The following is a 21,698-nucleotide window of genomic DNA, read 5'->3' as shown; positions in this document are numbered from 1 at the left end:
GACTGCCGATTGAAATGCAAGAGTTAACGGCACGAGCTGAGCGCTGCTCTTAGTTTGCCGTTTTCGCACCTCTCGCCGTCCCTATGTTGGAGTCACAAGTCGCCTTTGTTTAAAGCCACTGAACACTGGTGATGAAGCCACTGAACACTGGTGATGGGAGAAACGAAACTATTCGAAGCTTCGAATCGATTGAACCAATTGCTTCGGAAATTGATTCAGTTCTTCGAAGCGTTCGAAACACCACACTCGCTGGCGACACCTGCTGGCCAAAATAGTGTTAAAGCAGATCTTTCCAAACATTTTACACTTTGTTTTACAAAATAATAGCAAGATTTGTATTAATACATGTTTAAAACAATTATTTAACCTTATTAAGACATAATTAAAAGTGTATTGTGTGTTTTTCAGTTGTACTTAGGCCAAACAAATCATTAAAACCCTCTCCCCTTTTAATAATGCACATTTTTGTCATTAAATCTGTCTATAAACAAAAAGTAAACAAAATGGTAGTGTTATTAGCCAGAAGGATGCATGTTTTATGAACTTGCGTAATAAAACTGACCCGAGTTTACCTGACCATATTAGACACTGGTCATTTGTGACCAACTCCCCCTAGTGGTGAACCATCGGATTTTCGAAAGGTTTCAAAACAGTTATGACGTAACGAAGCGTCGTTTGCTAAAATCACGTGCAGTTATGACGTAATGAAGCCTCGTTTGCTAAAATCACGTGACTTGGCCAGTTTGAAACAAGCTCCAAGCAAATCGATTCGAAACTAGGGTTTTGAAAAGTTTCGAAGCCTCATAAAGCAGTGCTTCGGAAGCGACCATCGTTACTGAACACCTCGCGACAAACCCGACCATAACGAAAGATTTTCTGCAATTGACCAAAGCTACGCAGCTCTGCTGTGAGCAGAGCACCCAAAAATACAATAAACTCACAACGTCCTCCTCCACGGAAATCTTTAGTAAAAGGCGAAAGATTTATACGTAGTTGAAGGAAAACTTGAGTTATGTCCAACAAACCTCGACCCAGTGTGCTCCCTGTGCCACACCATAATGTTCAAAAAGGGTCATTTCTGGTTCAGGATCCACCCAGACCCTTCCACCTCGGAGGAGCAAAAGAGGTAGAAATACCTTCCTGCGCAAAATAAAGACACAGGCACAGGCTACTAACATGTCACAGTGTGATCTTTTGCTGAGAGGTTTTGGGGAATGAAACTCTGTGCACATTACACAGAGGATGCACCGGCACAGGTTATCTCCAATCTCCATCTCATTAATTTCCATAGCCTCTAGGGGAAAAAAAGGAAAAAGAAAGGGCCCCAACAGAAGAACAAGGTCTAAGACCTTCAGCTTAATAGATCATTTTCACTTCAAAAATTCTTTTTGGGGTTATGATAGCTGGTGTTAGGGCAGGGTGTAGTTTATGGTTAATTTATTTCGGGTAAATAGTAAAAAAGCAAGGGGATGGATTGAGGTTCAGAATGGGGTAGGGTTGTCCTTTTAAAGTACCAATCTAAGGGGTTTACTGATTTTGGGGTAAGGAAGGTAGTTGGCTGGGGCAGTAGAAGGGAATGTTTTTTAAAAAAGGAGGTAAAGAAACTTTTTAAATTATAAACAAGCAGACAAAATAAACAAAAAGACGGGGGGAATAAACAGGAAGGCTGTCCTCACAAATGGGGAGCGTGTGTTATATGCTGCGTTCTGGATTGAGGATTCGGCTCGACGACTAAGCCTGGGCGAAAGATTCTCGTTAGTATAGTGGACAGTATCTCCGCCTGCCACGCGGAAGACCGGGGTTCGATTCCCCGACGGGGAGATCTCCTTTTCGTTTGACTTCTCAAACAACTTGCACGAGCCACCTTTACGCATCAAAATCGTCTGAAGAAGTGCGCTGCGTTGCTCTCGTTCTCACGATGGGGTCGAGCAAAAAGCAATGCGTTGGCCGGGAATCGAACCCGGGTCAACTGCTTGGAAGGCAGCTATGCTCACCACTATACCACCAACGCAGGCAGAAAGGTGTTGCTCAACAGGACCTTTGAATGTCCTGAACCAACAGTTGTTTTAGAGCTGCACTGAATTGATCACGGATTCAGTCGATTCCCTTCCTCGCCTCGCCGGTGTCTGTAACTGGATAACCACAGAATCCCAAGAGTACTCTTTCGAAGGGGAGGTTGGTCGGCGTGATGCCAGAGCGAGAGAGAGAAGTCCTCGTTAGTATAGTGGACAGTATCTCCGCCTGTCACGCGGAAGACCGGGGTTCGATTCCCCGACGGGGAGGTTTGCTTTGTTTCTGGACTGCCGATTGAAATGCAAGAGTTAACGGCACGAGCTGAGCGCTGCTCTTAGTTTGCCGTTTTCGCACCTCTCGCCGTCCCTATGTTGGAGTCACAAGTCGCCTTTGTTTAAAGCCACTGAACACTGGTGATGAAGCCACTGAACACTGGTGATGGGAGAAACGAAACTATTCGAAGCTTCGAATCGATTGAACCAATTGCTTCGGAAATTGATTCAGTTCTTCGAAGCGTTCGAAACACCACACTCGCTGGCGACACCTGCTGGCCAAAATAGTGTTAAAGCAGATCTTTCCAAACATTTTACACTTTGTTTTACAAAATAATAGCAAGATTTGTATTAATACATGTTTAAAACAATTATTTAACCTTATTAAGACATAATTAAAAGTGTATTGTGTGTTTTTCAGTTGTATTTAGGCCAAACAAATCATTAAAACCCTCTCCCCTTTTAATAATGCACATTTTTGTCATTAAATCTGTCTATAAACAAAAGTAAACAAAATGGTAGTGTTATTAGCCAGAAGGATGCATGTTTTATGAACTTGCGTAATAAAACTGACCCGAGTTTACCTGACCATATTAGACACTGGTCATTTGTGACCAACTCCCCCTAGTGGTGAACCATCGGATTTTCGAAAGGTTTCAAAACAGTTATGACGTAACGAAGCGTCGTTTGCTAAAATCACGTGCAGTTATGACGTAATGAAGCCTCGTTTGCTAAAATCACGTGACTTGGCCAGTTTGAAACAAGCTCCGAGCAAATCGATTCGAAACTAGGGTTTTGAAAAGTTTCGAAGCCTCATAAAGCAGTGCTTCGGAAGCGACCATCGTTACTGAACACCTCGCGACAAACCCGACCATAACGAAAGATTTTCTGCAATTGACCAAAGCTACGCAGCTCTGCTGTGAGCAGAGCACCCAAAAATACAATAAACTCACAACGTCCTCCTCCACGGAAATCTTTAGTAAAAGGCGAAAGATTTATACGTAGTTGAAGGAAAACTTTAGTTATGTCCAACAAACCTCGACCCAGTGTGCTCCCTGTGCCACACCATAATGTTCAAAAAGGGTAATTTCTGGTTCAGGATCCACCCAGACCCTTCCACCTCGGAGGAGCAAAAGAGGTAGAAATACCTTCCTGCGCAAAATAAAGACACAGGCACAGGCTACTAACATGTCACAGTGTGATCTTTTGCTGAGAGGTTTTGGGGAATGAAACTGTGCACATTACACAGAGGATGCACCGGCACAGGTTATCTCCAATCTCCATCTCATTAATTTCCATAGCCTCTAGGGGAAAAAAAGGAAAAAGAAAGGGCCCCAACAGAAGAACAAGGTCTAAGACCTTCAGCTTAATAGATCATTTTCACTTCAAAAATTCTTTTTGGGGTTATGATAGCTGGTGTTAGGGCAGGGTGTAGTTTATGGTTAATTTATTTCGGGTAAATAGTAAAAAAGCAAGGGGATGGATTGAGGTTCAGAATGGGGTAGGGTTGTCCTTTTAAAGTACCAATCTAAGAGGTTTACTGATTTTGGGGTAAGGAAGGTAGTTGGCTGGGGCAGTAGAAGGGAATGTTTTTAAAAAAGGAGGTAAAGAAACTTTTTAAATTATAAACAAGCAGACAAAATAAACAAAAAGACGGGGGGAATAAACAGGAAGGCTGTCCTCACAAATGGGGAGCGTGTGTTAAATGCTGCGTTCTGGATTGAGGATTCGGCTCGACGACTAGGCCTGGGCGTAAGATCTTCGTTAGTATAGTGGACAGTATCTCCGCCTGTCACGCGGAAGACCGGGGTTCGATTCCCCGACGGGGAGATCTCCTTTTCGTTTGACTTCTCAAACAACTTGCACGAGCCACCTTTACGCATCAAAATCGTCTGAAGAAGTGCGCTGCGTTGCTCTCGTTCTCACGATGGGGTCGAGCAAAAAGCAATGCGTTGGCCGGGAATCGAACCCGGGTCAACTGCTTGGAAGGCAGCTATGCTCACCACTATACCACCAACGCAGGCAGAAAGGTGTTGCTCAACAGGACCTTTGAATGTCCTGAACCAACAGTTGTTTTAGAGCTGCACTGAATTGATCACGGATTCAGTCGATTCCCTTCCTCGCCTCGCCGGTGTCTGTAACTGGATAACCACAGAATCCCAAGAGTACTCTTTCGAAGGGGAGGTTGGTCGGCGTGATGCCAGAGCGAGAGAGAGAAGTCCTCGTTAGTATAGTGGACAGTATCTCCGCCTGTCACGCGGAAGACCGGGGTTCGATTCCCCGACGGGGAGGTTTGCTTTGTTTCTGGACTGCCGATTGAAATGCAAGAGTTAACGGCACGAGCTGAGCGCTGCTCTTAGTTTGCCGTTTTCGCACCTCTCGCCGTCCCTATGTTGGAGTCACAAGTCGCCTTTGTTTAAAGCCACTGAACACTGGTGATGAAGCCACTGAACACTGGTGATGGGAGAAACGAAACTATTCGAAGCTTCGAATCGATTGAACCAATTGCTTCGGAAATTGATTCAGTTCTTCGAAGCGTTCGAAACACCACACTCGCTGGCGACACCTGCTGGCCAAAATACTGTTAAAGCAGATCTTTCCAAACATTTTACACTTTGTTTTACAAAATAATAGCAAGATTTGTATTAATACATGTTTAAAAAAATTATTTAACCTTATTAAGACATAATTAAAAGTGTATTGTGTGTTTTTCAGTTGTATTTAGGCCAAACAAATCATTAAAACCCTCTCCCCTTTTAATAATGCACATTTTTGTCATTAAATCTGTCTATAAACAAAAAGTAAACAAAATGGTAGTGTTATTAGCCAGAAGGATGCATGTTTTATGAACTTGCGTAATAAAACTGACCCGAGTTTACCTGACCATATTAGACACTGGTCATTTGTGACCAACTCCCCCTAGTGGTGAACCATCGGATTTTCGAAAGGTTTCAAAACAGTTATGACGTAACGAAGCGTCGTTTGCTAAAATCACGTGCAGTTATGACGTAATGAAGCCTCGTTTGCTAAAATCACGTGACTTGGCCAGTTTGAAACAAGCTCCGAGCAAATCGATTCGAAACTAGGGTTTTGAAAAGTTTCGAAGCCTCATAAAGCAGTGCTTCGGAAGCGACCATCGTTACTGAACACCTCGCGACAAACCCGACCATAACGAAAGATTTTCTGCAATTGACCAAAGCTACGCAGCTCTGCTGTGAGCAGAGCACCCAAAAATACAATAAACTCACAACGTCCTCCTCCACGGAAATCTTTAGTAAAAGGCGAAAGATTTATACGTAGTTGAAGGAAAACTTGAGTTATGTCCAACAAACCTCGACCCAGTGTGCTCCCTGTGCCACACCATAATGTTCAAAAAGGGTAATTTCTGGTTCAGGATCCACCCAGACCCTTCCACCTCGGAGGAGCAAAAGAGGTAGAAATACCTTCCTGCGCAAAATAAAGACACAGGCACAGGCTACTAACATGTCACAGTGTGATCTTTTGCTGAGAGGTTTTGGGGAATGAAACTCTGTGCACATTACACAGAGGATGCACCGGCACAGGTTATCTCCAATCTCCATCTCATTAATTTCCATAGCCTCTAGGGGAAAAAAAGGAAAAAGAAAGGGCCCCAACAGAAGAACAAGGTCTAAGACCTTCAGCTTAATAGATCATTTTCACTTCAAAAATTCTTTTTGGGGTTATGATAGCTGGTGTTAGGGCAGGGTGTAGTTTATGGTTAATTTATTTCGGGTAAATAGTAAAAAAGCAAGGGGATGGATTGAGGTTCAGAATGGGGTAGGGTTGTCCTTTTAAAGTACCAATCTAAGAGGTTTACTGATTTTGGGGTAAGGAAGGTAGTTGGCTGGGGCAGTAGAAGGGAATGTTTTTAAAAAAGGAGGTAAAGAAACTTTTTAAATTATAAACAAGCAGACAAAATAAACAAAAAGACGGGGGGAATAAACAGGAAGGCTGTCCTCACAAATGGGGAGCGTGTGTTAAATGCTGCGTTCTGGATTGAGGATTCGGCTCGACGACTAGGCCTGGGCGTAAGATCTTCGTTAGTATAGTGGACAGTATCTCCGCCTGTCACGCGGAAGACCGGGGTTCGATTCCCCGACGGGGAGATCTCCTTTTCGTTTGACTTCTCAAACAACTTGCACGAGCCACCTTTACGCATCAAAATCGTCTGAAGAAGTGCGCTGCGTTGCTCTCGTTCTCACGATGGGGTCGAGCAAAAAGCAATGCGTTGGCCGGGAATCGAACCCGGGTCAACTGCTTGGAAGGCAGCTATGCTCACCACTATACCACCAACGCAGGCAGAAAGGTGTTGCTCAACAGGACCTTTGAATGTCCTGAACCAACAGTTGTTTTAGAGCTGCACTGAATTGATCACGGATTCAGTCGATTCCCTTCCTCGCCTCGCCGGTGTCTGTAACTGGATAACCACAGAATCCCAAGAGTACTCTTTCGAAGGGGAGGTTGGTCGGCGTGATGCCAGAGCGAGAGAGAGAAGTCCTCGTTAGTATAGTGGACAGTATCTCCGCCTGTCACGCGGAAGACCGGGGTTCGATTCCCCGACGGGGAGGTTTGCTTTGTTTCTGGACTGCCGATTGAAATGCAAGAGTTAACGGCACGAGCTGAGCGCTGCTCTTAGTTTGCCGTTTTCGCACCTCTCGCCGTCCCTATGTTGGAGTCACAAGTCGCCTTTGTTTAAAGCCACTGAACACTGGTGATGAAGCCACTGAACACTGGTGATGGGAGAAACGAAACTATTCGAAGCTTCGAATCGATTGAACCAATTGCTTCGGAAATTGATTCAGTTCTTCGAAGCGTTCGAAACACCACACTCGCTGGCGACACCTGCTGGCCAAAATACTGTTAAAGCAGATCTTTCCAAACATTTTACACTTTGTTTTACAAAATAATAGCAAGATTTGTATTAATACATGTTTAAAAAAATTATTTAACCTTATTAAGACATAATTAAAAGTGTATTGTGTGTTTTTCAGTTGTATTTAGGCCAAACAAATCATTAAAACCCTCTCCCCTTTTAATAATGCACATTTTTGTCATTAAATCTGTCTATAAACAAAAAGTAAACAAAATGGTAGTGTTATTAGCCAGAAGGATGCATGTTTTATGAACTTGCGTAATAAAACTGACCCGAGTTTACCTGACCATATTAGACACTGGTCATTTGTGACCAACTCCCCCTAGTGGTGAACCATCGGATTTTCGAAAGGTTTCAAAACAGTTATGACGTAACGAAGCGTCGTTTGCTAAAATCACGTGCAGTTATGACGTAATGAAGCCTCGTTTGCTAAAATCACGTGACTTGGCCAGTTTGAAACAAGCTCCGAGCAAATCGATTCGAAACTAGGGTTTTGAAAAGTTTCGAAGCCTCATAAAGCAGTGCTTCGGAAGCGACCATCGTTACTGAACACCTCGCGACAAACCCGACCATAACGAAAGATTTTCTGCAATTGACCAAAGCTACGCAGCTCTGCTGTGAGCAGAGCACCCAAAAATACAATAAACTCACAACGTCCTCCTCCACGGAAATCTTTAGTAAAAGGCGAAAGATTTATACGTAGTTGAAGGAAAACTTGAGTTATGTCCAACAAACCTCGACCCAGTGTGCTCCCTGTGCCACACCATAATGTTCAAAAAGGGTAATTTCTGGTTCAGGATCCACCCAGACCCTTCCACCTCGGAGGAGCAAAAGAGGTAGAAATACCTTCCTGCGCAAAATAAAGACACAGGCACAGGCTACTAACATGTCACAGTGTGATCTTTTGCTGAGAGGTTTTGGGGAATGAAACTCTGTGCACATTACACAGAGGATGCACCGGCACAGGTTATCTCCAATCTCCATCTCATTAATTTCCATAGCCTCTAGGGGAAAAAAAGGAAAAAGAAAGGGCCCCAACAGAAGAACAAGGTCTAAGACCTTCAGCTTAATAGATCATTTTCACTTCAAAAATTCTTTTTGGGGTTATGATAGCTGGTGTTAGGGCAGGGTGTAGTTTATGGTTAATTTATTTCGGGTAAATAGTAAAAAAGCAAGGGGATGGATTGAGGTTCAGAATGGGGTAGGGTTGTCCTTTTAAAGTACCAATCTAAGGGGTTTACTGATTTTGGGGTAAGGAAGGTAGTTGGCTGGGGCAGTAGAAGGGAATGTTTTTTAAAAAAGGAGGTAAAGAAACTTTTTAAATTATAAACAAGCAGACAAAATAAACAAAAAGACGGGGGGAATAAACAGGAAGGCTGTCCTCACAAATGGGGAGCGTGTGTTATATGCTGCGTTCTGGATTGAGGATTCGGCTCGACGACTAAGCCTGGGCGAAAGATCCTCGTTAGTATAGTGGACAGTATCTCCGCCTGTCACGCGGAAGACCGGGGTTCGATTCCCCGACGGGGAGATCTCCTTTTCGTTTGACTTCTCAAACAACTTGCACGAGCCACCTTTACGCATCAAAATCGTCTGAAGAAGTGCGCTGCGTTGCTCTCGTTCTCACGATGGGGTCGAGCAAAAAGCAATGCGTTGGCCGGGAATCGAACCCGGGTCAACTGCTTGGAAGGCAGCTATGCTCACCACTATACCACCAACGCAGGCAGAAAGGTGTTGCTCAACAGGACCTTTGAATGTCCTGAACCAACAGTTGTTTTAGAGCTGCACTGAATTGATCACGGATTCAGTCGATTCCCTTCCTCGCCTCGCCGGTGTCTGTAACTGGATAACCACAGAATCCCAAGAGTACTCTTTCGAAGGGGAGGTTGGTCGGCGTGATGCCAGAGCGAGAGAGAGAAGTCCTCGTTAGTATAGTGGACAGTATTTCCGCCTGTCACGCGGAAGACCGGGGTTCGATTCCCCGACGGGGAGGTTTGCTTTGTTTCTGGACTGCCGATTGAAATGCAAGAGTTAACGGCACGAGCTGAGCGCTGCTCTTAGTTTGCCGTTTTCGCACCTCTCGCCGTCCCTATGTTGGAGTCACAAGTCGCTTTTGTTTAAAGCCACTGAACACTGGTGATGAAGCCACTGAACACTGGTGATGGGAGAAACGAAACTATTCGAAACTTCGAATCGATTGAACCAATTGCTTCGGAAATTGATTCAGTTCTTCGAAGCGTTCGAAACACCACACTCGCTGGCGACACCTGCTGGCCAAAATAGTGTTAAAGCAGATCTTTCCAAACATTTTACACTTTGTTTTACAAAATAATAGCAAGATTTGTATTAATACATGTTTAAAAAAATTATTTAACCTTATTAAGACATAATTAAAAGTGTATTGTGTGTTTTTCAGTTGTATTTAGGCCAAACAAATCATTAAAACCCTCTCCCCTTTTAATAATGCAAATTTTTGTCATTAAATCTGTCTATAAACAAAAAGTAAACAAAATGGTAGTGTTATTAGCCAGAAGGATGCATGTTTTATGAACTTGCGTAATAAAACTGACCCGAGTTTACCTGACCATATTAGACACTGGTCATTTGTGACCAACTCCCCCTAGTGGTGAACCATCGGATTTTCGAAAGGTTTCAAAACAGTTATGACGTAACGAAGCGTCGTTTGCTAAAATCACGTGCAGTTATGACGTAATGAAGCCTCGTTTGCTAAAATCACGTGACTTGGCCAGTTTGAAACAAGCTCCGAGCAAATCGATTCGAAACTAGGGTTTTGAAAAGTTTCGAAGCCTCATAAAGCAGTGCTTCGGAAGCGACCATCGTTACTGAACACCTCGCGACAAACCCGACCATAACGAAAGATTTTCTGCAATTGACCAAAGCTACGCAGCTCTGCTGTGAGCAGAGCACCCAAAAATACAATAAACTCACAACGTCCTCCTCCACGGAAATCTTTAGTAAAAGGCGAAAGATTTATACGTAGTTGAAGGAAAACTTGAGTTATGTCCAACAAACCTCGACCCAGTGTGCTCCCTGTGCCACACCATAATGTTCAAAAAGGGTAATTTCTGGTTCAGGATCCACCCAGACCCTTCCACCTCGGAGGAGCAAAAGAGGTAGAAATACCTTCCTGCGCAAAATAAAGACACAGGCACAGGCTACTAACATGTCACAGTGTGATCTTTTGCTGAGAGGTTTTGGGGAATGAAACTCTGTGCACATTACACAGAGGATGCACCGGCACAGGTTATCTCCAATCTCCATCTCATTAATTTCCATAGCCTCTAGGGGAAAAAAAGGAAAAAGAAAGGGCCCCAACAGAAGAACAAGGTCTAAGACCTTCAGCTTAATAGATCATTTTCACTTCAAAAATTCTTTTTGGGGTTATGATAGCTGGTGTTAGGGCAGGGTGTAGTTTATGGTTAATTTATTTCGGGTAAATAGTAAAAAAGCAAGGGGATGGATTGAGGTTCAGAATGGGGTAGGGTTGTCCTTTTAAAGTACCAATCTAAGGGGTTTACTGATTTTGGGGTAAGGAAGGTAGTTGGCTGGGGCAGTAGAAGGGAATGTTTTTTAAAAAAGGAGGTAAAGAAACTTTTTAAATTATAAACAAGCAGACAAAATAAACAAAAAGACGGGGGGAATAAACAGGAAGGCTGTCCTCACAAATGGGGAGCGTGTGTTATATGCTGCGTTCTGGATTGAGGATTCGGCTCGACGACTAAGCCTGGGCGAAAGATTCTCGTTAGTATAGTGGACAGTATCTCCGCCTGTCACGCGGAAGACCGGGGTTCGATTCCCCGACGGGGAGATCTCCTTTTCGTTTGACTTCTCAAACAACTTGCACGAGCCACCTTTACGCATCAAAATCGTCTGAAGAAGTGCGCTGCGTTGCTCTCGTTCTCACGATGGGGTCGAGCAAAAAGCAATGCGTTGGCCGGGAATCGAACCCGGGTCAACTGCTTGGAAGGCAGCTATGCTCACCACTATACCACCAACGCAGGCAGAAAGGTGTTGCTCAACAGGACCTTTGAATGTCCTGAACCAACAGTTGTTTTAGAGCTGCACTGAATTGATCACGGATTCAGTCGATTCCCTTCCTCGCCTCGCCGGTGTCTGTAACTGGATAACCACAGAATCCCAAGAGTACTCTTTCGAAGGGGAGGTTGGTCGGCGTGATGCCAGAGCGAGAGAGAGAAGTCCTCGTTAGTATAGTGGACAGTATCTCCGCCTGTCACGCGGAAGACCGGGGTTCGATTCCCCGACGGGGAGGTTTGCTTTGTTTCTGGACTGCCGATTGAAATGCAAGAGTTAACGGCACGAGCTGAGCGCTGCTCTTAGTTTGCCGTTTTCGCACCTCTCGCCGTCCCTATGTTGGAGTCACAAGTCGCCTTTGTTTAAAGCCACTGAACACTGGTGATGAAGCCACTGAACACTGGTGATGGGAGAAACGAAACTATTCGAAGCTTCGAATCGATTGAACCAATTGCTTCGGAAATTGATTCAGTTCTTCGAAGCGTTCGAAACACCACACTCGCTGGCGACACCTGCTGGCCAAAATAGTGTTAAAGCAGATCTTTCCAAACATTTTACACTTTGTTTTACAAAATAATAGCAAGATTTGTATTAATACATGTTTAAAACAATTATTTAACCTTATTAAGACATAATTAAAAGTGTATTGTGTGTTTTTCAGTTGTATTTAGGCCAAACAAATCATTAAAACCCTCTCCCCTTTTAATAATGCACATTTTTGTCATTAAATCTGTCTATAAACAAAAGTAAACAAAATGGTAGTGTTATTAGCCAGAAGGATGCATGTTTTATGAACTTGCGTAATAAAACTGACCCGAGTTTACCTGACCATATTAGACACTGGTCATTTGTGACCAACTCCCCCTAGTGGTGAACCATCGGATTTTCGAAAGGTTTCAAAACAGTTATGACGTAACGAAGCGTCGTTTGCTAAAATCACGTGCAGTTATGACGTAATGAAGCCTCGTTTGCTAAAATCACGTGACTTGGCCAGTTTGAAACAAGCTCCGAGCAAATCGATTCGAAACTAGGGTTTTGAAAAGTTTCGAAGCCTCATAAAGCAGTGCTTCGGAAGCGACCGTCGTTACTGAACACCTCGCGACAAACCCGACCATAACGAAAGATTTTCTGCAATTGACCAAAGCTACGCAGCTCTGCTGTGAGCAGAGCACCCAAAAATACAATAAACTCACAACGTCCTCCTCCACGGAAATCTTTAGTAAAAGGCGAAAGATTTATACGTAGTTGAAGGAAAACTTTAGTTATGTCCAACAAACCTCGACCCAGTGTGCTCCCTGTGCCACACCATAATGTTCAAAAAGGGTAATTTCTGGTTCAGGATCCACCCAGACCCTTCCACCTCGGAGGAGCAAAAGAGGTAGAAATACCTTCCTGCGCAAAATAAAGACACAGGCACAGGCTACTAACATGTCACAGTGTGATCTTTTGCTGAGAGGTTTTGGGGAATGAAACTCTGTGCACATTACACAGAGGATGCACCGGCACAGGTTATCTCCAATCTCCATCTCATTAATTTCCATAGCCTCTAGGGGAAAAAAAGGAAAAAGAAAGGGCCCCAACAGAAGAACAAGGTCTAAGACGTTCAGCTTAATAGATCATTTTCACTTCAAAAATTCTTTTTGGGGTTATGATAGCTGGTGTTAGGGCAGGGTGTAGTTTATGGTTAATTTATTTCGGGTAAATAGTAAAAAAGCAAGGGGATGGATTGAGGTTCAGAATGGGGTAGGGTTGTCCTTTTAAAGTACCAATCTAAGAGGTTTACTGATTTTGGGGTAAGGAAGGTAGTTGGCTGGGGCAGTAGAAGGGAATGTTTTTAAAAAAGGAGGTAAAGAAACTTTTTAAATTATAAACAAGCAGACAAAATAAACAAAAAGACGGGGGGAATAAACAGGAAGGCTGTCCTCACAAATGGGGAGCGTGTGTTATATGCTGCGTTCTGGATTGAGGATTCGGCTCGACAACTAGGCCTGGGCGTAAGATCTTCGTTAGTATAGTGGACAGTATCTCCGCCTGTCACGCGGAAGACCGGGGTTCAATTCCCCGACGGGGAGATCTCCTTTTCGTTTGACTTCTCAAACAACTTGCACGAGCCACCTTTACGCATCAAAATCGTCTGAAGAAGTGCGCTGCGTTGCTCTCGTTCTCACGATGGGGTCGAGCAAAAAGCAATGCGTTGGCCGGGAATCGAACCCGGGTCAACTGCTTGGAAGGCAGCTATGCTCACCACTATACCACCAACGCAGGCAGAAAGGTGTTGCTCAACAGGACCTTTGAATGTCCTGAACCAACAGTTGTTTTAGAGCTGCACTGAATTGATCACGGATTCAGTCGATTCCCTTCCTCGCCTCGCCGGTGTCTGTAACTGGATAACCACAGAATCCCAAGAGTACTCTTTCGAAGGGGAGGTTGGTCGGCGTGATGCCAGAGCGAGAGAGAGAAGTCCTCGTTAGTATAGTGGACAGTATCTCCGCCTGTCACGCGGAAGACCGGGGTTCGATTCCCCGACGGGGAGGTTTGCTTTGTTTCTGGACTGCCGATTGAAATGCAAGAGTTAACGGCACGAGCTGAGCGCTGCTCTTAGTTTGCCGTTTTCGCACCTCTCGCCGTCCCTATGTTGGAGTCACAAGTCGCCTTTGTTTAAAGCCACTGAACACTGGTGATGAAGCCACTGAACACTGGTGATGGGAGAAACGAAACTATTCGAAGCTTCGAATCGATTGAACCAATTGCTTCGGAAATTGATTCAGTTCTTCGAAGCGTTCGAAACACCACACTCGCTGGCGACACCTGCTGGCCAAAATACTGTTAAAGCAGATCTTTCCAAACATTTTACACTTTGTTTTACAAAATAATAGCAAGATTTGTATTAATACATGTTTAAAAAAATTATTTAACCTTATTAAGACATAATTAAAAGTGTATTGTGTGTTTTTCAGTTGTATTTAGGCCAAACAAATCATTAAAACCCTCTCCCCTTTTAATAATGCACATTTTTGTCATTAAATCTGTCTATAAACAAAAAGTAAACAAAATGGTAGTGTTATTAGCCAGAAGGATGCATGTTTTATGAACTTGCGTAATAAAACTGACCCGAGTTTACCTGACCATATTAGACACTGGTCATTTGTGACCAACTCCCCCTAGTGGTGAACCATCGGATTTTCGAAAGGTTTCAAAACAGTTATGACGTAACGAAGCGTCGTTTGCTAAAATCACGTGCAGTTATGACGTAATGAAGCCTCGTTTGCTAAAATCACGTGACTTGGCCAGTTTGAAACAAGCTCCGAGCAAATCGATTCGAAACTAGGGTTTTGAAAAGTTTCGAAGCCTCATAAAGCAGTGCTTCGGAAGCGACCATCGTTACTGAACACCTCGCGACAAACCCGACCATAACGAAAGATTTTCTGCAATTGACCAAAGCTACGCAGCTCTGCTGTCAGCAGAGCACCCAAAAATACAATAAACTCACAACGTCCTCCTCCACGGAAATCTTTAGTAAAAGGCAAAAGATTGAGGTTCAGAATGGGGTAGGGTTGTCCTTTTAAAGTACCAATCTAAGGGGTTTACTGATTTTGGGGTAAGGAAGGTAGTTGGCTGGGGCAGTAGAAGGGAATGTTTTTTAAAAAAGGAGGTAAAGAAACTTTTTAAATTATAAACAAGCAGACAAAATAAACAAAAAGACGGGGGGAATAAACAGGAAGGCTGTCCTCACAAATGGGGAGCGTGTGTTATATGCTGCGTTCTGGATTGAGGATTCGGCTCGACGACTAAGCCTGGGCGAAAGATCCTCGTTAGTATAGTGGACAGTATCTCCGCCTGTCACGCGGAAGACCGGGGTTCGATTCCCCGACGGGGAGATCTCCTTTTCGTTTGACTTCTCAAACAACTTGCACGAGCCATCTTCACGCATCAAAATCGTCTGAAGAAGTGCGCTGCGTTGCTCTCGTTCTCACGATGGGGTCGAGCAAAAAGCAATGCGTTGGCCGGGAATCGAACCCGGGTCAACTGCTTGGAAGGCAGCTATGCTCACCACTATACCACCAACGCAGGCAGAAAGGTGTTGCTCAACAGGACCTTTGAATGTCCTGAACCAACAGTTGTTTTAGAGCTGCACTGAATTGATCACGGATTCAGTCGATTCCCTTCCTCGCCTCGCCGGTGTCTGTAACTGGATAACCACAGAATCCCAAGAGTACTCTTTCGAAGGGGAGGTTGGTCGGCGTGATGCCAGAGCGAGAGAGAGAAGTCCTCATTAGTATAGTGGACAGTATCTCCGCCTGTCATGCGGAAGACCGGGGTTCGATTCCCCGACGGGGAGGTTTGCTTTGTTTCTGGACTGCCGATTGAAATGCAAGAGTTAACGGCACGAGCTGAGCGCTGCTCTTAGTTTGCCGTTTTCGCACCTCTCGCCGTCCCTATGTTGGAGTCACAAGTCGCCTTTGTTTAAAGCCACTGAACACTGGTGATGAAGCCACTGAACACTGGTGATGGGAGAAACGAAACTATTCGAAGCTTCGAATCGATTGAACCAATTGCTTCGGAAATTGATTCAGTTCTTCGAAGCGTTCGAAACACCACACTCGCTGGCGACACCTGCTGGCCAAAATAGTGTTAAAGCAGATCTTTCCAAACATTTTACACTTTGTTTTACAAAATAATAGCAAGATTTGTATTAATACATGTTTAAAAAAATTATTTAACCTTATTAAGACATAATTAAAAGTGTATTGTGTGTTTTTCAGTTGTATTTAGGCCAAACAAATCATTAAAACCCTCTCCCCTTTTAATAATGCACATTTTTGTCATTAAATCTGTCTATAAACAAAAAGTAAACAAAATGGTAGTGTTATTAGCCAGAAGGATGCATGTTTTATGAACTTGCGTAATAAAACTGACCCGAGTTTACCTGACCATATTAGACACTGGTCATTTGTGACCAACTCCCCCTAGTGGTGAACCATCAGATTTTCGAAAGGTTTCAAAACAGTTATGACGTAACGAAGCGTCGTTTGCTAAAATCACGTGCAGTTATGACGTAATGAAGCCTCGTTTGCTAAAATCACGTGACTTGGCCAGTTTGAAACAAGCTCCGAGCAAATCGATTCGAAACTAGGGTTTTGAAAAGTTTCGAAGCCTCATAAAGCAGTGCTTCGGAAGCGACCATCGTTACTGAACACCTCGCGACAAACCCGACCATAACGAAAGATTTTCTGCAATTGACCAAAGCTACGCAGCTCTGCTGTGAGCAGAGCACCCAAAAATACAATAAACTCACAACGTCCTCCTCCACGGAAATCTTTAGTAAAAGGCGAAAGATTTATACGTAGTTGAAGGAAAACTTGAGTTATGTCCAACAAACCTCGACCCAGTGTGCTCCCTGTGCCACACCATAATGTTCAAAAAGGGTAATTTCTGGTTCAGGATCCACCCAGACCCTTCCACCTCGGAGGAGCAAAAGAGGTAGAAATACCTTCCTGCGCAAAATAAAGACACAGGCACAGGCTACTAACATGTCACAGTGTGATCTTTTGCTGAGAGGTTTTGGGGAATGAAACTCTGTGCACATTACACAGAGGATGCACCGGCACAGGTTATCTCCAATCTCCATCTCATTAATTTCCATAGCCTCTAGGGGAAAAAAAGGAAAAAGAAAGGGCCCCAACAGAAGAACAAGGTCTAAGACCTTCAGCTTAATAGATCATTTTCACTTCAAAAATTCTTTTTGGGGTTATGATAGCTGGTGTTAGGGCAGGGTGTAGTTTATGGTTAATTTATTTCGGGTAAATAGTAAAAAAGCAAGGGGATGGATTGAGGTTCAGAATGGGGTAGGGTTGTCCTTTTAAAGTACCAATCTAAGAGGTTTACTGATTTTGGGGTAAGGAAGGTAGTTGGCTGGGGCAGTAGAAGGGAATGTTTTTAAAAAAGGAGGTAAAGAAACTTTTTAAATTATAAACAAGCAGACAAAATAAACAAAAAGACGGGGGGAATAAACAGGAAGGCTGTCCTCACAAATGGGGAGCGTGTGTTATATGCTGCGTTCTGGATTGAGGATTCGGCTCGACGACTAAGCCTGGGCGTAAGATCCTCGTTAGTATAGTGGACAGTATCTCCGCCTGTCACGCGGAAGACCGGGGTTCGATTCCCCGACGGGGAGATCTCCTTTTCGTTTGACTTCTCAAACAACTTGCACGAGCCACCTTTACGCATCAAAATCGTCTGAAGAAGTGCGCTGCGTTGCTCTCGTTCTCACGATGGGGTCGAGCAAAAAGCAATGCGTTGGCCGGGAATCGAACCCGGGTCAACTGCTTGGAAGGCAGCTATGCTCACCACTATACCACCAACGCAGGCAGAAAGGTGTTGCTCAACAGGACCTTTGAATGTCCTGAACCAACAGTTGTTTTAGAGCTGCACTGAATTGATCACGGATTCAGTCGATTCCCTTCCTTGCCTCGCCGGTGTCTGTAACTGGATAACCACAGAATCCCAAGAGTACTCTTTCGAAGGGGAGGTTGGTCGGCGTGATGCCAGAGCGAGAGAGAGAAGTCCTCGTTAGTATAGTGGACAGTATCTCCGCCTGTCACGCGGAAGACCGGGGTTCGATTCCCCGACGGGGAGGTTTGCTTTGTTTCTGGACTGCCGATTGAAATGCAAGACTTAATGGCACGAGCTGAGCGCTGCTCTTAGTTTGCCGTTTTCGCACCTCTCGCCGTCCCTATGTTGGAGTCACAAGTCGCCTTTGTTTAAAGCCACTGAACACTGGTGATGAAGCCACTGAACACTGGTGATGGGAGAAACGAAACTATTCGAAGCTTCGAATCGATTGAACCAATTGCTTCGGAAATTGATTCAGTTCTTCGAAGCGTTCGAAACACCACACTCGCTGGCGACACCTGCTGGCCAAAATAGTGTTAAAGCAGATCTTTCCAAACATTTTACACTTTGTTTTACAAAATAATAGCAAGATTTGTATTAATACATGTTTAAAAAAATTATTTAACCTTATTAAGACATAATTAAAAGTGTATTGTGTGTTTTTCAGTTGTATTTAGGCCAAACAAATCATTAAAACCCTCTCCCCTTTTAATAATGCACATTTTTGTCATTAAATCTGTCTATAAACAAAAAGTAAACAAAATGGTAGTGTTATTAGCCAGAAGGATGCATGTTTTATGAACTTGCGTAATAAAACTGACCCGAGTTTACCTGACCATATTAGACACTGGTCATTTGTGACCAACTCCCCCTAGTGGTGAACCATCGGATTTTCGAAAGGTTTCAAAACAGTTATGACGTAACGAAGCGTCGTTTGCTAAAATCACGTGCAGTTATGACGTAATGAAGCCTCGTTTGCTAAAATCACGTGACTTGGCCAGTTTGAAACAAGCTCCGAGCAAATCGATTCGAAACTAGGGTTTTGAAAAGTTTCGAAGCCTCATAAAGCGGTGCTTCGGAAGCGACCATCGTTACTGAACACCTCGCGACAAACCCGACCATAACGAAAGATTTTCTGCAATTGACCAAAGCTACGCAGCTCTGCTGTGAGCAGAGCACCCAAAAATACAATAAACTCACAACATCCTCCTCCACGGAAATCTTTAGTAAAAGGCGAAAGATTTATACGTAGTTGAAGGAAAACTTGAGTTATGTCCAACAAACCTCGACCCAGTGTGCTCCCTGTGCCACACCATAATGTTCAAAAAGGGTAATTTCTGGTTCAGGATCCACCCAGACCCTTCCACCTCGGAGGAGCAAAAGAGGTAGAAATACCTTCCTGCGCAAAATAAAGACACAGGCACAGGCTACTAACATGTCACAGTGTGATCTTTTGCTGAGAGGTTTTGGGGAATGAAACTCTGTGCACATTACACAGAGGATGCACCGGCACAGGTTATCTCCAATCTCCATCTCATTAATTTCCATAGCCTCTAGGGGAAAAAAAGGAAAAAGAAAGAGCCCCAACAGAAGAACAAGGTCTAAGACCTTCAGCTTAATAGATCATTTTCACTTCAAAAATTCTTTTTGGGGTTATGATAGCTGGTGTTAGGGCAGGGTGTAGTTTATGGTTAATTTATTTCGGGTAAATAGTAAAAAAGCAAGGGGATGGATTGAGGTTCAGAATGGGGTAGGGTTGTCCTTTTAAAGTACCAATCTAAGGGGTTTACTGATTTTGGGGTAAGGAAGGTAGTTGGCTGGGGCAGTAGAAGGGAATGTTTTTTAAAAAAGGAGGTAAAGATACTTTTTAAATTATAAACAAGCAGACAAAATAAACAAAAAGACGGGGGGAATAAACAGGAAGGCTGTCCTCACAAATGGGGAGCGTGTGTTATATGCTGCGTTCTGGATTGAGGATTCGGCTCGACGACTAAGCCTGGGCGTAAGATCCTCGTTAGTATAGTGGACAGTATCTCCGCCTGTCATGCGGAAGACCGGGGTTCGATTCCCCGACGGGGAGATCTCCTTTTCGTTTGACTTCTCAAACAACTTGCACGAGCCACCTTTACGCATCAAAATCGTCTGAAGAAGTGCGCTGCGTTGCTCTCGTTCTCACGATGGGGTCGAGCAAAAAGCAATGCGTTGGCCGGGAATCGAACCCGGGTCAACTGCTTGGAAGGCAGCTATGCTCACCACTATACCACCAACGCAGGCAGAAAGGTGTTGCTCAACAGGACCTTTGAATGTCCTGAACCAACAGTTGTTTTAGAGCTGCACTGAATTGATCACGGATTCAGTCGATTCCCTTCCTCGCCTCGCCGGTGTCTGTAACTGGATAACCACAGAATCCCAAGAGTACTCTTTCGAAGGGGAGGTTGGTCGGCGTGATGCCAGAGCGCGAGAGAGAAGTCCTCGTTAGTGTAGTGGACAGTATCTCCGCCTGTCACGTGGAAGACCGGGGTTCGATTCCCCGACGGGGAGGTTTGCTTTGTTTCTGGACTGCCGATTGAAATGCAAGAGTTAACGGCACGAGCTGAGCGCTGCTCTTAGTTTGCCGTTTTCGCACCTCTCGCCGTCCCTATGTTGGAGTCACAAGTCGCCTTTGTTTAAAGCCACTGAACACTGGTGATGAAGCCACTGAACACTGGTGATGGGAGAAACGAAACTATTCGAAGCTTCGAATCGATTGAACCAATTGCTTCGGAAATTGATTCAGTTCTTCGAAGCGTTCGAAACACCACACTCGCTGGCGACACCTGCTGGCCAAAATAGTGTTAAAGCAGATCTTTCCAAACATTTTACACTTTGTTTTACAAAATAATAGCAAGATTTGTATTAATACATGTTTAAAAAAATTATTTAACCTTATTAAGACATAATTAAAAGTGTATTGTGTGTTTTTCAGTTGTATTTAGGCCAAACAAATCATTAAAACCCTCTCCCCTTTTAATAATGCACATTTTTGTCATTAAATCTGTCTATAAACAAAAAGTAAACAAAATGGTAGTGTTATTAGCCAGAAGGATGCATGTTTTATGAACTTGCGTAATAAAACTGACCCGAGTTTACCTGACCATATTAGACACTGGTCATTTGTGACCAACTCCCCCTAGTGGTGAACCATCGGATTTTCGAAAGGTTTCAAAACAGTTATGACGTAACGAAGCGTCGTTTGCTAAAATCACGTGCAGTTATGACGTAATGAAGCCTCGTTTGCTAAAATCACGTGACTTGGCCAGTTTGAAACAAGCTCCGAGCAAATCGATTCGAAACTAGGGTTTTGAAAAGTTTCGAAGCCTCATAAAGCAGTGCTTCGGAAGCGACCATCGTTACTGAACACCTCGCGACAAACCCGACCATAACGAAAGATTTTCTGCAATTGACCAAAGCTACGCAGCTCTGCTGTGAGCAGAGCACCCAAAAATACAATAAACTCACAACGTCCTCCTCCACGGAAATCTTTAGTAAAAGGCGAAAGATTTATACGTAGTTGAAGGAAAACTTGAGTTATGTCCAACAAACCTCGACCCAGTGTGCTCCCTGTGCCACACCATAATGTTCAAAAAGGGTAATTTCTGGTTCAGGATCCACCCAGACCCTTCCACCTCGGAGGAGCAAAAGAGGTAGAAATACCTTCCTGCGCAAAATAAAGACACAGGCACAGGCTACTAACATGTCACAGTGTGATCTTTTGCTGAGAGGTTTTGGGGAATGAAACTCTGTGCACATTACACAGAGGATGCACCGGCACAGGTTATCTCCAATCTCCATCTCATTAATTTCCATAGCCTCTAGGGGAAAAAAAGGAAAAAGAAAGGGCCCCAACAGAAGAACAAGGTCTAAGACCTTCAGCTTAATAGATCATTTTCACTTCAAAAATTCTTTTTGGGGTTATGATAGCTGGTGTTAGGGCAGGGTGTAGTTTATGGTTAATTTATTTCGGGTAAATAGTAAAAAAGCAAGGGGATGGATTGAGGTTCAGAATGGGGTAGGGTTGTCCTTTTAAAGTACCA

General features: G+C 43.9%; 29 non-coding genes across 29 annotated transcripts; 10 read left to right on the top strand and 19 right to left on the bottom strand.

Annotated features, from left to right (window-relative positions):
• Window positions 1–898: 898 nt before the first annotated feature.
• Window positions 899–1,013, bottom strand: LOC141367443 (U5 spliceosomal RNA). Its single transcript, XR_012371795.1, has one exon. It is a non-coding gene; the product is annotated as a U5 spliceosomal RNA (small nuclear RNA).
• A 926-nt stretch (window positions 1,014–1,939) lies between these two features.
• trnag-ucc (transfer RNA glycine (anticodon UCC)) lies at window positions 1,940–2,011 on the bottom strand. The gene has a single exon. It is a non-coding gene; the product is annotated as a tRNA-Gly (tRNA).
• Window positions 2,012–2,210: 199 nt separating this feature from the next.
• trnad-guc (transfer RNA aspartic acid (anticodon GUC)) lies at window positions 2,211–2,282 on the top strand. The gene has a single exon. It is a non-coding gene; the product is annotated as a tRNA-Asp (tRNA).
• Window positions 2,283–3,195: 913 nt separating this feature from the next.
• LOC141367556 (U5 spliceosomal RNA) lies at window positions 3,196–3,310 on the bottom strand. The gene has a single exon (XR_012371908.1). It is a non-coding gene; the product is annotated as a U5 spliceosomal RNA (small nuclear RNA).
• Window positions 3,311–4,233: 923 nt separating this feature from the next.
• On the bottom strand, window positions 4,234–4,305 carry trnag-ucc (transfer RNA glycine (anticodon UCC)). The gene has a single exon. It is a non-coding gene; the product is annotated as a tRNA-Gly (tRNA).
• A 199-nt stretch (window positions 4,306–4,504) lies between these two features.
• Window positions 4,505–4,576, top strand: trnad-guc (transfer RNA aspartic acid (anticodon GUC)). Its single transcript has one exon. It is a non-coding gene; the product is annotated as a tRNA-Asp (tRNA).
• A 914-nt stretch (window positions 4,577–5,490) lies between these two features.
• Window positions 5,491–5,605, bottom strand: LOC141367442 (U5 spliceosomal RNA). Its single transcript, XR_012371794.1, has one exon. It is a non-coding gene; the product is annotated as a U5 spliceosomal RNA (small nuclear RNA).
• Window positions 5,606–6,530: 925 nt separating this feature from the next.
• On the bottom strand, window positions 6,531–6,602 carry trnag-ucc (transfer RNA glycine (anticodon UCC)). The gene has a single exon. It is a non-coding gene; the product is annotated as a tRNA-Gly (tRNA).
• A 199-nt stretch (window positions 6,603–6,801) lies between these two features.
• trnad-guc (transfer RNA aspartic acid (anticodon GUC)) lies at window positions 6,802–6,873 on the top strand. Its single transcript has one exon. It is a non-coding gene; the product is annotated as a tRNA-Asp (tRNA).
• Window positions 6,874–7,787: 914 nt separating this feature from the next.
• On the bottom strand, window positions 7,788–7,902 carry LOC141367441 (U5 spliceosomal RNA). Its single transcript, XR_012371793.1, has one exon. It is a non-coding gene; the product is annotated as a U5 spliceosomal RNA (small nuclear RNA).
• A 736-nt stretch (window positions 7,903–8,638) lies between these two features.
• trnad-guc (transfer RNA aspartic acid (anticodon GUC)) lies at window positions 8,639–8,710 on the top strand. The gene has a single exon. It is a non-coding gene; the product is annotated as a tRNA-Asp (tRNA).
• A 118-nt stretch (window positions 8,711–8,828) lies between these two features.
• Window positions 8,829–8,900, bottom strand: trnag-ucc (transfer RNA glycine (anticodon UCC)). The gene has a single exon. It is a non-coding gene; the product is annotated as a tRNA-Gly (tRNA).
• Window positions 8,901–9,099: 199 nt separating this feature from the next.
• On the top strand, window positions 9,100–9,171 carry trnad-guc (transfer RNA aspartic acid (anticodon GUC)). The gene has a single exon. It is a non-coding gene; the product is annotated as a tRNA-Asp (tRNA).
• A 914-nt stretch (window positions 9,172–10,085) lies between these two features.
• LOC141367440 (U5 spliceosomal RNA) lies at window positions 10,086–10,200 on the bottom strand. Its single transcript, XR_012371792.1, has one exon. It is a non-coding gene; the product is annotated as a U5 spliceosomal RNA (small nuclear RNA).
• Window positions 10,201–11,126: 926 nt separating this feature from the next.
• Window positions 11,127–11,198, bottom strand: trnag-ucc (transfer RNA glycine (anticodon UCC)). The gene has a single exon. It is a non-coding gene; the product is annotated as a tRNA-Gly (tRNA).
• A 199-nt stretch (window positions 11,199–11,397) lies between these two features.
• trnad-guc (transfer RNA aspartic acid (anticodon GUC)) lies at window positions 11,398–11,469 on the top strand. Its single transcript has one exon. It is a non-coding gene; the product is annotated as a tRNA-Asp (tRNA).
• A 913-nt stretch (window positions 11,470–12,382) lies between these two features.
• LOC141367555 (U5 spliceosomal RNA) lies at window positions 12,383–12,497 on the bottom strand. Its single transcript, XR_012371907.1, has one exon. It is a non-coding gene; the product is annotated as a U5 spliceosomal RNA (small nuclear RNA).
• A 925-nt stretch (window positions 12,498–13,422) lies between these two features.
• Window positions 13,423–13,494, bottom strand: trnag-ucc (transfer RNA glycine (anticodon UCC)). Its single transcript has one exon. It is a non-coding gene; the product is annotated as a tRNA-Gly (tRNA).
• Window positions 13,495–13,693: 199 nt separating this feature from the next.
• trnad-guc (transfer RNA aspartic acid (anticodon GUC)) lies at window positions 13,694–13,765 on the top strand. Its single transcript has one exon. It is a non-coding gene; the product is annotated as a tRNA-Asp (tRNA).
• A 914-nt stretch (window positions 13,766–14,679) lies between these two features.
• LOC141367568 (U5 spliceosomal RNA) lies at window positions 14,680–14,791 on the bottom strand. The gene has a single exon (XR_012371920.1). It is a non-coding gene; the product is annotated as a U5 spliceosomal RNA (small nuclear RNA).
• A 247-nt stretch (window positions 14,792–15,038) lies between these two features.
• trnad-guc (transfer RNA aspartic acid (anticodon GUC)) lies at window positions 15,039–15,110 on the top strand. Its single transcript has one exon. It is a non-coding gene; the product is annotated as a tRNA-Asp (tRNA).
• Window positions 15,111–15,228: 118 nt separating this feature from the next.
• On the bottom strand, window positions 15,229–15,300 carry trnag-ucc (transfer RNA glycine (anticodon UCC)). The gene has a single exon. It is a non-coding gene; the product is annotated as a tRNA-Gly (tRNA).
• A 1,185-nt stretch (window positions 15,301–16,485) lies between these two features.
• Window positions 16,486–16,600, bottom strand: LOC141367439 (U5 spliceosomal RNA). The gene has a single exon (XR_012371791.1). It is a non-coding gene; the product is annotated as a U5 spliceosomal RNA (small nuclear RNA).
• Window positions 16,601–17,335: 735 nt separating this feature from the next.
• On the top strand, window positions 17,336–17,407 carry trnad-guc (transfer RNA aspartic acid (anticodon GUC)). Its single transcript has one exon. It is a non-coding gene; the product is annotated as a tRNA-Asp (tRNA).
• A 118-nt stretch (window positions 17,408–17,525) lies between these two features.
• On the bottom strand, window positions 17,526–17,597 carry trnag-ucc (transfer RNA glycine (anticodon UCC)). The gene has a single exon. It is a non-coding gene; the product is annotated as a tRNA-Gly (tRNA).
• A 199-nt stretch (window positions 17,598–17,796) lies between these two features.
• Window positions 17,797–17,868, top strand: trnad-guc (transfer RNA aspartic acid (anticodon GUC)). Its single transcript has one exon. It is a non-coding gene; the product is annotated as a tRNA-Asp (tRNA).
• Window positions 17,869–18,782: 914 nt separating this feature from the next.
• Window positions 18,783–18,896, bottom strand: LOC141367536 (U5 spliceosomal RNA). The gene has a single exon (XR_012371888.1). It is a non-coding gene; the product is annotated as a U5 spliceosomal RNA (small nuclear RNA).
• Window positions 18,897–19,823: 927 nt separating this feature from the next.
• trnag-ucc (transfer RNA glycine (anticodon UCC)) lies at window positions 19,824–19,895 on the bottom strand. The gene has a single exon. It is a non-coding gene; the product is annotated as a tRNA-Gly (tRNA).
• A 1,185-nt stretch (window positions 19,896–21,080) lies between these two features.
• LOC141367437 (U5 spliceosomal RNA) lies at window positions 21,081–21,195 on the bottom strand. The gene has a single exon (XR_012371789.1). It is a non-coding gene; the product is annotated as a U5 spliceosomal RNA (small nuclear RNA).
• Window positions 21,196–21,698: the final 503 nt, after the last annotated feature.

Source organism: Misgurnus anguillicaudatus, chromosome 10 (genome assembly GCF_027580225.2).
Source record: "Misgurnus anguillicaudatus chromosome 10, ASM2758022v2, whole genome shotgun sequence".
In the NCBI taxonomy this organism is placed as follows: Eukaryota; Metazoa; Chordata; class Actinopteri; order Cypriniformes; family Cobitidae; genus Misgurnus; species Misgurnus anguillicaudatus.
The sequence above is the reverse complement of the archived record's forward strand: the minus strand, read 5'-3'. Positions and strand labels throughout refer to the sequence as shown.